The sequence below is a fragment of the Chrysemys picta genome, chromosome 1, assembly GCF_011386835.1.
Source record: "Chrysemys picta bellii isolate R12L10 chromosome 1, ASM1138683v2, whole genome shotgun sequence".
In the NCBI taxonomy this organism is placed as follows: Eukaryota; Metazoa; Chordata; order Testudines; family Emydidae; genus Chrysemys; species Chrysemys picta.
In genome coordinates, this window is record NC_088791.1 from 273,974,236 (window position 1) to 273,988,010 (window position 13,775).

The 13,775-nt window shown below is 40.6% G+C and overlaps 1 protein-coding gene across 13 annotated transcripts in view; it reads right to left on the minus strand.

Moving 5' to 3' along the window:
* The window catches only part of SCEL (sciellin), a 176,753-nt gene that overhangs the window by 109,072 nt on the left and 53,906 nt on the right, over positions 1 to 13,775 (minus strand). Inside the window, exons 2-3 of one of the 13 annotated variants that reach the window (XM_065593145.1) lie at positions 12,872 to 12,908; positions 12,412 to 12,558 (exon numbers count right to left, since the gene is read on the minus strand). The exons of the other annotated variants lie outside the window; for them this stretch is intronic. The gene's annotated coding sequence lies outside the window, so the exon portion shown is untranslated. The remainder of the gene's footprint in view (positions 1 to 12,411; positions 12,559 to 12,871; positions 12,909 to 13,775) is intronic. 13 annotated transcript variants of the gene reach the window in all.

The window sequence follows — 13,775 nt, forward strand, 5'->3', positions numbered from 1 at the left end:
GGCATTTAACCCGTAGACTCACTGGTTATTATTAGTGCTGATGTGAGACAAGTAAAGAACCAAGCCTGACTGCCAGAGCCCAGATTGAATTTATAAATCTGGCAGTTAAAAAAAAATATTTTGTCCATATAAGTAAGGCACTTGAGATGAACACAGAACTCCATTATGTCATTTGAGTCATTTTTGAGATTATCCCCCCCCCCCCCCCCACACAAACACACTTTAAATTCCCACAGGTGAATTCATTGGCATGACATGGATTAATCCATATTCTACTGCAGAAGAGTCCAACTAGGGACAGATTTCCAGATGTCAGAACCTTCATGATCACTATTACCAGATAAATGCCCTTAATATCTAAAATATGCCAACCTCGAATTATTACATTAAATTAGCTCAAATCTAACCTCCAAAACGATTGAAATCTCAGATTAAAATTAAAAAATGGAAGGTGTGTCTCCTTGATTATCTGGCTAGTCCCAGTAACTAAAAAAGCATTGCTAGGTGTGGTTTTGGTTATGAATATGACAGTGGTGACTCACCTTGTAGAATTAAATACTAACACGCCCAGCCCCTCTCCAGTTCTGAAAGCAAACTGAGCTGATACATAAATCAGACTATGATGTTGGTTATATTCAATAAAAAAAAATCTGTATTCTTGACACTCAGAATAAGAAGAGGCTGTCTTCCTTCTACTGATTCCAGCAATTGCATGCAGAAATCTGCCTGCATTTTTGTCTGCTTCATTATGACAAGATATTTTCTGAGCCAGCCAGCCCACCCACCCATCCCAGTCACCACCTCACCTGTAAGGTACACAACTGGGTGATAAACACCAAGGATGAAATTCTGGCCCCATGGAAGCCAGTGGCAAAACTCCCACTGACTTCAGTGGACTTCAGTCAGAATTTCACTCCAGAAGCACTACTGTGTGCTTTAGAGCTGTGCTTTAGAGCTAAGTGCTTCCTTAGAACACAGCTTCTTCCCCGCTCCCCTCTGCTTATATTGCATACCCAAGTTCTAACTGTTCAGCCCCTAGTTTGTAACAGAAATTCTTATTATTAGACGCTAAGAGTAAGCCCTTACACTTTGGACTATTAAATTTTATCCAATTTCTGTGACTCCAGTCTTCAAGGTTGCAAATCTGAAGATGGAAGCCAATTTTGGTGAAAGTGGTCATGAAATCATCACTTGAAATCAAGATGATTTCATGATTCTAAGGAAAGGAAGGAGAGAGAACAGCAGATAAGGATAATGGACGTCAAAAAAAAAAAGCAGACTTTAATAAACTCAGAACAGGTACATAAAATCCCATGGGAAGAAAATCTAAGAGATAAAGGAGTTCAGGAGAGCTTGCAATTTCTTAAGGAGACAATATTAAATGTATAACTGCTGTATTGTTATTTGTATAATAACGATACAAATGAACGATAGAACGAAGAGTAGTTGCTAAAGAGGAGTACAAAAGAATAGTACAAGCATGTAGGAACAAAATCAGAAAGGCTAAGACACAAAATGCATTACATCCAGCAAGGGACATAGAAGACAATAAGAAGAGGTTCTTAAAATATGTTAGGAGCAAGAGAAAGATGAAGGAAAATGTAGGTCCTTTATATAGTGGGGAAGGAGAGCTAATAACAGATAACATCAAGAAGGCTGAGTTGCTTAATGCCTATTTTGCTTCAGTTTTCACTAAAAAGGTTAATGTTGACCAGATACGTACATTAATTAATATTAACAACATGGAGGAAAGGAACACAACCCATGAAAAATAGAAAAAGAACAGGTTAAAGAATATTAAGATAAGTTAGATGGATTCAAATTGGCAGGGCCTGAGGAAATTAATCCTACGGTACTTAAGAGACTAGTTGAAGCAATATTGGAACCGTTGGCAATTGTCTTCAAGAACTAACAAAGGATGGGTGAGGTCCTAGAGGACTGGAGAAGGGCAAAGACAGTACTTATCACTAAAAAGGGGTAACAAAGAGGTCTCGGGAAATTATAGACCAGTCAGCCTCACTTTCTTTAATAATTTGTTCCAGTATCTTTTCAATCAGTTTGAAAACACTTAGAGATTAATAGGATTAAAAGAAACAGCCAGCATGGATTTGTCAAGAACAAATCATGCCAAACCAACTTAAATTCCTTCTTTGACAGAGTTACTAACCTAGTGGATGATCTGAAAGTAGTAGATGGGGCATACCTTGATGTTTGTTGACACAGTCTCACATGACATTCTCATAAGAAAACTAGGGAAATGTAGCCCAGATGAAATTACTATATGGCGGGTGCACAACTGGTTGAAAGATCATAGTCATAGAGTAGTTACCAATCATTTGCAGTGAGGGCATACCAAGGGATAATGGAGATGAGTGTATGCTTATAAAATATGTGGATATCACCAAACTGGGAGGGATTGCAAGAATTTGGGAGGACCAGATTAGAATCCAAAAGCACCTTGACAAATTGGAGAATTGGTCTGAAATCAATAAAATGACATTCAATAAAAGACAAAATCCAAAGTGCTTCACTTAGGAAGGAAAAATCAAATGCACAATTACACAATGCAGAATAACTGGTTAGGTGGTAGAACTGCTAAAAAGTATCAGGGGCTTATAGTGGGTCATAAATTGAACATGAGTCAATTGTGATGCAGTGGCAAAAAAGGCTAATGTCATTCTGGGGTGCATTAATATGAGTGTGTTGTATGTAAGACACAAGAAGTACTTGTCCTCAGAGCCATCCTTACCCATTCACAAAAATGTCCTGGTGCCCTGAGCAGCTGCGTGCTGCTCCAGCCCCTGCTCAGCCTCTTCCCATGGTCCCCGTTCTTGCTCCGCCCCAGCCTCACCTCTTCCTGCCCCTGCTCCACCCCAGCCCCACCCCCACTCCCCTGAGGACTGAAGCAGGGCTGGGCCTGCACTCACCGGCGGCAGGAAGTGCAGCGACCCGGCCCCAGCCGTGCCACCGGTGAGTGCTGGGGGGGTTGTTCCCCCTGTCCCCCAAGCCAGCCCCCCCCCCCCCCGACGGAGGCCTGGGGCCCCACGCATACACCCCACGGGGGGCCTGCTTAGGGCGCCAGAATAGCTAGGGATGGCCCTGCTTGTCCTGCTCTACTTGGCACTAGTGATGACGGAGTACTTGGTACAGTTCTGGATGTCACACTTTAGGAAAGATGTGGATAAATTGAGAGAGGCCAGAGGAGAGCAATAACAATGATAAAAGGCTTAGAAAATTTGACATCTGAGAAAAGGTTAAAAAAACTGGGCATGTTTAGTCTTGAGAAGAGAAGATGAGGGGGACAGTCTTTAAATGTGTTAAGGGCTATATGTGTTATAAAGAGGACAGTGATCAATTGTTCTCCATGTCTGCTGAAGGTAGGACAAGAAGTAATGGGCTTAAATTGCAGCTAGGGTGATTTAAGTTAGCTATTAGGAAAAACTTTTTAATGATAAGAGTAGTTAAGATCTGGAATAGGTTCCATGGAAGGTTGTGGAATCCCCATCACTGGAGGGTTTTAAGAACATCCTGTCCTGGATGGTCTAGATTTACTTGGTCCAGCATCCGCACAGGGAGATGGATTAGGTGAACTCTCAAAATCCCTTCCAGCCCTACAATTCTATGAGGTAATCCAGATATTTCTGTATAACAGTCTGATCCTACTCTGTAATGACGATGGCTCTCAACTTGCATCATCAGCAAATTTCATTAACACGCTCCTACTTTTTGTGCCAACAGCATTAACAAAATATTGAATAAAAGATTTGTTCCAAGACAATCCTTGAGGAACTCTACTACTAACCTCCCTCTAGTCCAACAGTTCACCCTTCACCACAACTCATTGCCTTCTACCCTTTAGCCCTTACAATTAATGTACTATTACACATCTTATCAAATTTAACTAATAATTTTCCATGGGGTACCATGTCAAATGATTTACCAAGATCCAAGTACATTATATCTAGTATTTCTCTTATCTAAAAAAATCAATTATTTTCTAAGAGAAGGAAATCAGGTTAGTCTGGCATGATCTATCTTTGGTAAACCCATGTTGCATTACATCCCCTTTTTCATTTATCTCCATGAATTTAATTATTCATTCCTTCACAATTTGTTCCAAAGTCTTGCATACTATTGAGGTTAAAACAACAGGTCTGTAATTGCCCAATCATTTTATTCTCCCTTTCTTAAATATAGGTATGATGTTAGCTATTCTCCAGTCATATGGTTCTAATCCCAAATTAGATAGATTTATTAAAAATCCTTACCATGGGACTAGGAATCTTGTGTGCCAATTCTTTTGGTATTCTGGGATGGAAACGATCCAGTCCCCCCAGTTTGAGCACAGAAAGCTCTTTGAGTATTTCTTCCACCTCAGATTTGGTGATTTCTATTTCCATACACTCATTTCATTTCCAATAACCTTTTTGAGGTAGTTATTCATCTGGCTGGGTCTGGAGCCTTGCTTGGGATGCAAATTGCAGATTTTTTTCAGATAGTTGATTTAAAGAAATGTCATGCCTCCTCCACATTTATGTCCTTGTGCTTTTAAATCCGGTTGATTTCTTTAACTAATTCCCTTAATTTCACAAAGGCTGCTCCTCTGAAATAAAAGCCATAGCCGACAACCCGGTTTTGATTATCCTTCCATTTAAGTTGACCGGAATCAACTCCTGGTCACTTGTCCAAAGTTATTTCCTACAACCAGCTCTTCTATGATGACCTCATTACTTACTAAAACCAAGTCTAAAATTGAATTGCCTCTTTTGGTTCAGTGATGATTTAACAAAGAAAATTATCAACTATTATGTCCAGGAATAATTGGGCCCTATCAGTATTCAAGTTTGATTTTCTTTATCTACAATTCTACTAATACTGCAGTTCTGCAACCCTTACTAACTGGAAGTAATAATATCCATAATTAGGTAGTTGCACTGCAAATTGGCAACAATCACCCAGATGAGTTCCACAGAGCATGATGCTAAGATAGATACAATAACAGATATAGCAATTTACCTTGCCAAGTTTACCACACATTGCAAAAGTCTTTCCACTAAGAGATTGCCTATAGAGAGACTCAGAATTTCAAGCACATACCTAGCAAGATTCTGTCTTCACAGAAATGAAACCACCAATTGTCAGCAAAGGCACAGACACCTCTACCTCGATATAACGCTGTCCTCAGGAGCCAAAAAATCTTACCGCGTAATAGGTGAAACCGCATTATATTGAACTTGCTTTGATCCACCGGAGTGAGCAGCTCCCCCCACCCCCCGGAGCACTGCTTTACCGCGTTATATCCGAATTCATGTTATATCGGGTCGCATTATATCGGGGTAGAGGTGTATGTAAAATTTCAGTTGAATCCAATAAAGGATTTGGGTCTGTGCTATTGTAAGAAAGGAATCAATGCTTTATGTATCTAAGTCTCTCATATCTAGAGCCCTGCGCAGATACAAAATTCATATCCATGGATATAAATCAGTATCCACAGAGATGCAGGGCTCTACCAGGAACCACAGCAGCGAAAGCAGCAGCCTGGCAGGCCGCTGCTCCCAGGAGCCGGCGCCCTGCACTGGCAGCTCCTCTAGAATAGCTGTACCTCCACCAGCCCTGCCAACCGCACTAGCGCAACCAGGGACAGCTGCCGGTGAGCCTGGTGCTCACCCCAGTGTCTGGGGAAGGGGATGGTACAGCCATGGCGGAGGTGCTGCCAGAACAGGTTACTGGCTCCTGAAAGCAGCAACCCACCAGGCTGCTGCTTTCGCTGCTGCAGAGTTCCCAGTAGAGCCCTGCATCTCTGTGGATACCAATTTATATCCGTGGATATACATTTTGTATCCGCGCAGGGCTCTACTCATATCCATGGAATTAAGCCAAGCACAGATTGAAAAAGATGCATACAATTGTGGCTTTTGCCATACAATATTTAGCCCTGCTATCTGCAATAAAATGGACATATAGAAATAAACAGTTTATGAAATGTTTGCTAGTAAAATTCAAGCAGAGCTAAGGAGACCCCTTCCATGCTAAAGGAATACACCAACTTTCATTGACTTCATTTGGTTCATGGATTACATGGATCATCTGGTTTGTAATATTATTGGGATTTACCAGATAACACTGTTACATATAATCTTACAGTTCTGTATAACTGCAGATATAGGGTTTTGGATCTTTACAGAAATGCTGTGTTAGTTGAGGTGCATTTCTTTGCAGAAGCTGAAGGCATTACAAAGAAAAGTTTGTTCATTGCTAAAATCACGAGCTGCCACCTACAGGATATATCTACTCAAACAGATTATATGATGCCCCACAGAGCTTACAATCAAATATTTTTGGCAAAACCTGATCTTCATATTTCTCTGTGAAGTACTTACAGAAGCACAGTGTAGGCTCTATACAAATATGATAATACTAACAATTCACTATGCTTTTTCACTCTCTAAGTGTAAATACATCTAACTCTTGTAAAAGGATTCTAAGTAGTCACACAGCCTGTATACTAAGAAGTGCTGTCATAATTGATTAGGTATTGTGAAACATTGAGCAAATTGTTGCTACAGTGCAAATAATTACTACAACTACCAGTGGAGGGCACTGTAAAACCTATGTAGACATTGCTATATTACATTTATCATTTTCTTTGCTTTTTTTTCCCCCCTGATGGAATATTTTAGACCTAAAATAGAGGACAGTTCTTAGGCTAGGTTACATCTTAAGGCACAATAAGTCTTCCTTTAATAACAGCAATATAAAACGTAAGAATTTTGACAGCTGCTTGGTAAGACAGCACTCTGATATTTTTTCCATTGTCAGTTGATGAGATTCTGGCTCCACAATGTGACCCTGCATATAAGAAAGCAGGGCTGGATAGAGATTCAGAACACGCTATTTTTATTATGCCAGTCTCCCCAATTCAACCCTTTGATTCAATGCCTATTGCAAAATGGCAGCAGTTCAAGAACATATCAAGGAGTGGAAGCTGAAAACTGAAAGCACACTGGCAAGTATTATCATGCACTCAAAATAATTGCTATTAAAAAAAAAAACCTTAAGCAATGATAGAGTAGTATTTCTGATCTGCTTTCAGAAGAACTACGTTATTTTTTTTTAAAAAACTCTGCTGCAGTATTGACGCACCCTTTGAAGCTGGAATGAAGAAGGCTATTTTACAAGTCATGCTGACTGACACCTTATAAAGATGTAGAAGACTTTGAAGAAGACACTGACCAAGAGCACTTAATTAACACGTGAATTTTCTCATTTTGTAGAAAAACACTTGCTTTGTCCAGCTTGGATTTTGATTTGTGTATGTGTATATTTTCTTTTTATATAAAAAATAAGAACTTGCCCTACTATCCAACAAATTAAAGTAGGACAGTTGCATCTTATGATAGCTTTTAATTTAAACTAATTTTTATAATTCAATGTTTTATGCTTATATAAAAGACTAAACAAAATAAAATTTTTGGAAATCATATTATGCGTAGAATGATGTGGACTGCCTGGTAATGAATAAAGAATCTGGGTACACATGAATTCCATCAAAACAAAAATTGGACACCTGGTAATTTAATGCACTAATGCAGGAACCAAACTGCACTTCTAATTTCAGCAGGTGGTACTCTCCCTCCCACCCCCTACAAGGTGTCCTTTGCTTCCACAGCTTTGTAGCATACATGAAATGCCTGTATCAGCTTTTTAGAATGAATATGACAAACCCAAACCCGTTGACAGCTAGAGAGGGCAACTGCCAGGCTTAAGGACAAAGTGAAATTCGCTTACCATCTGCTGTGAACAATGCCAGCTCCAGCACATAAAATCAAAGAATATAGGGCTGGAACGGACCTCAAGAAGTCATCAAATCCGGCTGCCTGCACTGTGGCAGGACCACATAAACCTAGACCATCCCTGATGGGTGTTTGTATAACCAGTTTTTAAAAACTTCCAGTGATGGGGGGTCCCACAACCTCCCTTGGAAGCCTATTGCAGAGCTTTACTACCCTTATAGTTAGAAAGATTTTCCTATTAGCTAACCCAAATATCCCTTGCTGCAGATTAAGCCTATTATTCTTGTGCTACCTTCAGTGTACATGGAGAACAATTGACCATTGTCCTCTTTATAACGGCCCTTAGTATAGCTGAAGACTGCTATCATGTACACCCTCAGTCTCCTTTTCTCACGATTAAAGTGGCTGTTTTTTTAACCTTTCCTTATAGGTCAGGTTTTCTAAACCTTTTATTATTTTTGTTGCTCTCCTCTGGACTCTCTCCAACTTCTCCACATCTTTTCTATAGCTGAGGCCTCACCAGTCCCGAGTACAGCGGACAATTACCTCCCATGTCTTAACTAGAATGTCATATGTAATACACCCCAGAATTATAATAGCTTTTTTTTCACAGCTGCATCACATTGTTGACTCATATTCAATTTGTGATCCATTATAAACCCCAGATCCTTTTCAGCAGTACTACCACCTAGCCAGTTATTCCCATCTGGTAGTTGTGCATTTAATTTTGTCCTTCCTAAGTGATGTACTTTGTACTTGTCTTTATTGCATTTCATCTTGTTGATTTCAGACCAATTCTCCAATTTGTCAACGTTGTTTTGAATTGTCCTGTCCCTCAAAGTGCTTGTAACAGTTCCCAGCTTGGTGTCATCTGCAAATTTTATAAGCACACTCTCCACTCCATTATCCAAATCATTAATGAAAATAGTGAATAGTTCCAGACCTAGGACTGACCATTGTGGGTCCCCACTTGATATGCCCTCCCAGTTTGACAGTGAACCATTGATAACTACTCTTTGATTATAGTCTTTCAACTACTTTTGCACCCACCATATAGTAACTTCAGCTAGATTACATTTCCTTAGTTTGCATATAAGAATATCATGTGGGACTGAGAAAGACAAGATGGGTGAGGTAATATCTTTTATTGGACCAACCTCTGTTGGTGAGAGAGATGAGCTTTCGAGCTACACAGAGCTCTTCTTCAGGTCTGGGACAGGTTTGCAGAGGGTCACAGCTAAATAAAGGCAGAAGGGTTTGTTCAGCTTAAGTAATTAACACATACCTTATCCTGGGCAATAATGCCCCAATAACAACTATGAGCAGGAGTGCAAGTAGGGTGGTATGCTCCAGTACGCAGTACCGGCAAGAGATTTTTAGCGGGAATGGGGTACCGGAAAGACTTGGGGAGGCTACCCCCCCACCTCTGGAAGGGGTGTGGAGCTGCACTCTGCACCTCAAAGGAGCAGAACACGGCTGGGGGGGGCATTCATTCTTTACATGGGTTTAACAGCACAATACATATGCTAACAAACTTAAACAAAGGTTGGTCATGAGTCCTCAAGAGGGGAAGTGTGGGGGGACGGAAGGTGTTTAAACAGTGTTTTTGATTCCTGCTCCAGCCTCAGAACTATGAACATATATTGATGGGAGCATTCTAACCAAGGGACTGAGGACTTTAAGGTAATCTGGAGCTTTCATATTTCCTTAATCCTTTGCAGATGGACTTATGAGTTGTATATGGTACAAAGACTGTTCTAGCCTCATTCATTGCTGATTTCTCCCTTGCAATGGACAAAGATCAGATGTCTGCTGACTTTCTCAAGAGTCAGCAGCCTTTGATACCTGTGGTATAAGCAACCCTTACTTGAGGGGTTTTGTTCTTTCCTCTCCAAATGTCAAAGCCTGTTCCCATTGAACTCAATAGCAAAACTTTTGATTTCAATGGGAACAGGATTTGGCCCCAAGAGATCAGAGAATGTGATTTTGATCAATTGTCTTGATCAGAGACAGTTCTCATGCATGTTCTGCCAGGCTGGTTTTGATTGCGGCTCCTGTATGTCATGCTGAGGAAAATAATAAAACAATTTGGGCTGTAGTTCTATCAAGATGCACATGGCACACACAGTTCTATGCCTCTTTTCCATCAAACCCAGATGGCGCAGCATCTTTGCTTTCCTAGTGCCGGGTGGAGAGCAATACTTAGGCCTTGTCTACACTGCCACTTTACAGCGTTGAAACTTTCTTGCTCAGGTGTGTGAAAAAACACCCCTCTGAGCACTGCAAGTTTCAGCGCTGTAAAGTGGCAGTGTAGACAGTGCACCGGCATTGGGAGATGGGTTTTTTACAGGGCTGGGAGAGCTCTCTCCCAGTGCTGGTGCCGCAATTACACAGCCACGTTAAAGTGCTGCTGCAGCAGCACTTTAATGTTGGTAGTGAAGACATACCCTTAGATAAAGGCAAGCTGGCAGAAGCTTAGTTTGGACATAAGAGAGGCACTGATAGTGTGCTAAGGGAAAATGGGGTGATGGTCCTTCCTATCCTTTCATTTAAGAAGTTTTCAATTTGGAGTGCTGCTGGATCCTCAATGACACCTGGAAATACAGATGGGACCAGGGGCCCAAAGCATCATTTTACAGGTAAAATTTTAGACAGGTAAGGGGGGTGCCGGAGGGGACGGGGAGAGCCTGGGGGCCCCAGGCTGGGTGGGGAGGAGTCACATGGAGAGTCACGTGGGGAGGTCACATGCCCCCCCCCCGGTGTCCCTCCCATGAGTGCAGTACTGGCAAGAAATGATTTCTACTTGCACCACTGACTATGAGGGTGAAACCAGACAACCACTATGCTCCTGAATGAACTCAGACAGAAAAATGATAAAAGATAAAAACACCCTATCACCTCTGGATGATCACTTTTCACAAAACGATCACTCCATATCTGGACCTCTCAGTCCTTATCCTCAAAGGAAACTTGCACAACACCTTCAAAAGACAAGCCTGGGGGCTTAAATTCATAACTTTGCTAGACACTAAAAATCATGGTTTTAACAAAGACTGAATTTATGGTTTATTATAACAATACGGAACCTGCTAGCCCCCTTTTTTGTCTTTTGACTGCAGGGGTGTTAATTGGCCATTTCATCTTGAATGATTCCTTAGAATATGTGTTAACTACTTATGCTAAAATATCTATTCCACCTTGTAGTTAGCTGTGACACATTCCCAGACCTGAAGAGCAGCTCTGTAAACACAAAAGCTCATCTTTACCAACAGAAGTTGGTCCAATAAAAGATATTACCTCACCCGCCCTTGGCTCTCTAATATCCTGGGACCAAACACAACTACAACAATACTGCAAACAACAATGGAAGATGTGGGACAGCGTATGCACAATGGAAGGCAATATAATATGACCACTTCTTGTTCTCAAGGGCCTGGCTCAAATTGTTAATCATAATTGTAAAATTTAAATTAATCTGCCTTTCTCCAAAGGCATGATGCAAAGGGGGAAAAAAGCCTCTGAAGCACAGAAAGTGTTTCCAACTGGGTTACGTCACTGTCTTGCTTCATTTCGTACTGCAGTCTAGACTACATGTGAGCAGTTTATTAACACTGAAAACATGTTTCATGGTTTGTTCTGTAGCAGACAACGTGCACACTAGCAGACAAAGAAGTCAGGTGGCTTTGCAAGATTGGGGAGCTCCCTCCTCCCTCTCAGTATTGCAAAGCAGAGGACAGATTAGATAATAAAAGCAAAACCAATCAGTTAAAACATATATCCTGCCACACAAGGGATGTTTATGCGTAGCTCTTGGCCTTTCAAATTAATTTTACACAGTGCTATTTAGAATTATTGGATGAGAGCCAATTGCTGATGACAGTGCTTGTCTTACCCTTCCCCCATAAGAGGGCGGGGAAGAGCTGGACAGTTACATCAAGGCTTTTTAGCAGGTCATTAATAAATCATGTGTCAAATATCGATAAGGATTAATAAATGAGACAAATGGTTTACATTCCTTTGAAAGAAATAGGTGCCTGAGAAAACATTTCATTAAAATTACTTATTCTCGATTAAAACTGTTTGCCTTCTCTGTATTGCTTTAATGCAATGACACCCAATTAATTCAAACACTAATGTACTGTACATATTTCCTGATTCACTATTCTATTTATGTTAAAAGATATGCTATATATCGACTATTCCAAAAGTATTTGGAGGCTTTTGACAAATATATCCATTTGTGACTGTTAAGCCTCTTGGTTTGTTCAGTGTTCAAAAGAGAAACCATACTGAGTTTGGAGCTGGTTAAATAGCAGGGGGGAAATTTTTCAAATAAATTTGTCAATGGTTGGAAAATAACCTTAAGTCACAAATAACTTATCTGATGAGTGTTGGCTGGCCATCTATAGAACTGGTAGGATACTGGGAAAAGCCTATGTAAATACAATTTGTATAATCAATTGAGGGAGGGAAATCATTTGTGGAATAAGCTATTTGTGATGACTTCACCAGCTCTAATTAAATAGGTTATTTAGCTCACGGAGGGACTGCAGAAAAACCCCTAAGAAAGTTTAGGCTCTATTAATTCTGCCCTGCTTTGTTCCAGTATACTCGATACCTCTGCAATCCTTGTTGTTTTTCAGCTGCTTTGTCTAGCTTGCAGTTTCCATAAAATTGCTTTAAACCAACCAAAGCTGTTGCTTTGATCATCTTTCATGTGTGCCAGGTCACGAGATGGATGCTTCAATGGTGCAGTCATGCAGCCCTAGAAGAAAGGTTCTTGTTATTGGAGAAAAAAAAGATTCTGCACTTCCGATTAAAGAAATGATTTATTCTTTATTTATTTATTCTCCTGCTCTAGGCAAAATGTCAGCATCAAATGCAGATATCAATTGGAATAGCAATTTACCCATAATAAGGGTAGAGAGGAGGGGCTTGTGATTAAAGTATAGAACTGGAATGCAGAAGGTACACATTTCTCATCTGCATGCTGCCAGGGACTTCCACTTTTGAGTCTGGGAAAGTCACCTACTCTCTGTGCATCAGTCCCCCCTATACAAACTAAGGATAATACCTACCCGATCAAGCTGCTGGTAAGCCTTCATTCCTTAACATCTGTAAAATAAATAGAGGTCCTATGGTAGAAGGAACTATCAAAATGCACATTATTCGTGTTTTTGTTATGTGCATACTTTACAAGGGACATCATCAAATAGTTTAGGCTCATAGTTAAGAAACCTACACAAGTTTTGTCCAGGAATTTCATCTTATGAAAAAATGCCAGCTTCCTAGAGATCCTCTGGCTTGCTTACTGAGGGTATGACTACGCTGCAATTAAAAACCTGGAGTTGGCCTGTGACAGCCGACTTGGGCTATTTAATTGTGGTGTAGACTTCTGGGCTTGGGCTGCTGGCTGGGCTCTAGGACCCTGCAAGGTGGGAGCATCTCAGAGCTCAGGCTGAAGCCCAAGCCCAGACATCTGCACCACAATTAAATAGTCCCTTAGCCCAAGCCCATAATCAGCTGGCATGGGCCTGCCGTTGGTTTTTAGTTGCAGTGTAGATATACTCTTAGTGCTAGATTAAAATATCTACATTTTAAACAGAACGACAATTATGTTAGCAACAAAACTTTGTATAGCACATTATAGGAAAAAATTGACCCCTCCTCCTATAGAATTGTGGTAGAGTATAATATGGACTTTTCTTGTAATGCAAAAGCTTTAACATCATGTATGCACACAAGGGAAATGTGGATCTTAGGATGGGTATTTAGAAATGTGGTCTCCCTTTTTAGCATACTCAGAGGAGGAGGGTTTCCCAGCCAGCAAGCCAAAATCGATAGCCAGGTTCTTTGAATATTAAACTGGTCCTGTATCTGTAATGTACAATGTAGTATGTTCATGTTTTACTGTATCTTTGCCTTAAAGACAGACAGGCAGAAACCTACACTACAAGACAGAGGAAAAAGCCATCCGGATGG